The sequence below is a fragment of the Dipodomys ordii genome, unplaced genomic scaffold (assembly GCF_000151885.1).
Source record: "Dipodomys ordii isolate 6190 unplaced genomic scaffold, Dord_2.0 Scaffold270, whole genome shotgun sequence".
Classification (NCBI taxonomy): Eukaryota; Metazoa; Chordata; class Mammalia; order Rodentia; family Heteromyidae; genus Dipodomys; species Dipodomys ordii.
In genome coordinates, this window is record NW_012267486.1 from 147,008 (window position 1) to 148,350 (window position 1,343).

Consider the following 1,343-nt stretch of genomic DNA (forward strand, 5'->3'; position numbering starts at 1 on the left):
GCCAATGGAGGACTGATGTGTGTGATTATTTTCACACTCCTGCTCATCTCCTATGGTGTCATCTTGCATTCTCTAAAGAACCTTAGTAAGGAAGGAAGGCGGAAAGCTCTCTCCACCTGTGGCTCTCACATCACTGTGGTGTTCTGCTTCTTCATTCCCTGCATTTTCATATATGCAAGACCTGCTAAGACTTATCCTATTGATAAATCATTTAGTGTATTTTATACTGTCTTAACCCCTATGCTCAACCCATTAATCTACACTCTGAGAAACAAAGAGATGACAAATGCAATGAAGAAGCTCTGGAGAAGGAAAGTTATATCAAGTGTTACATGAATAAGTATGTCACCCACCACTATCAGAGTCCTTTGACAATAATTCTGTTTCCTCAGGATTCATATTTGTATTTTTATTTTTTGTTGCTGGTGTTGGGACTTGAACTTAGAGCCTGGACACTATCCTCAAGTTTTTGCTCAAGATTAGCATTTGACCATTGAGCAACAACTCCACTTTCAGCTTTTTGGTTATTACTTGGAGAGGGGAGTTTAACAAATTTTCTTGCTTGGGTTGGCTTGAATGATGATTGTCTGATCTCAGCCTCTTCAGTTGCTAAGATTACATGTGAGAGCCATCTGAAATATGATGGTAAGTTCCCTTCCCTCTATAGCATTTCTGAAAAATACAGTTAATGTAAACTATATTGGTGTGTTAATACATTTCCCTGTAATAATATAAATTTGATAATGTTTTATATATAATTTGTACTTGGAAAAGCTTAATGCAGATATATATGGGATAAAGTAATAGTATACCAGAAATTATTACAATAAAATCTTATATTTCAGTACGTTTTATTTGTGAAACTTATTCCAGTGCCTTCTCCTTATATGAAGTGTCACTTCTTTGAGCAATATTTGATTATCTAAAGTCTTTAAACTCCTGGCCAAAGAATAAAATGTTCTTCCCAGGAATTGTAATCCAAGTATGTGCTCATTTGATTTTCTTGTTTATGCATTTCATTTCCATTTGTATTGACTACTGCTTAGAAATACATTTGGGGTATTGAAGAATAATGACTACATGGTTTATGTCTTAGCTCATTTGTATGAAGTGACCATGAGGAAATTGGTTCAATGAGATATAATTTTTGGGAGAAGATTAGCATATTATGTTTTGATTTAATAGCTGGAAATTATTTTCATCTGCATCTTGGATCAAAGGCTAAATGTATCTCCAAGTAGAATAATATGGGCATTTGCCTTTTCATATATCCCTATTAGCTTTATGTAATGTTCATGCTAGCTGCTTGGGAAAATTAGTTCAAAGTTACATAAAGAAGATTT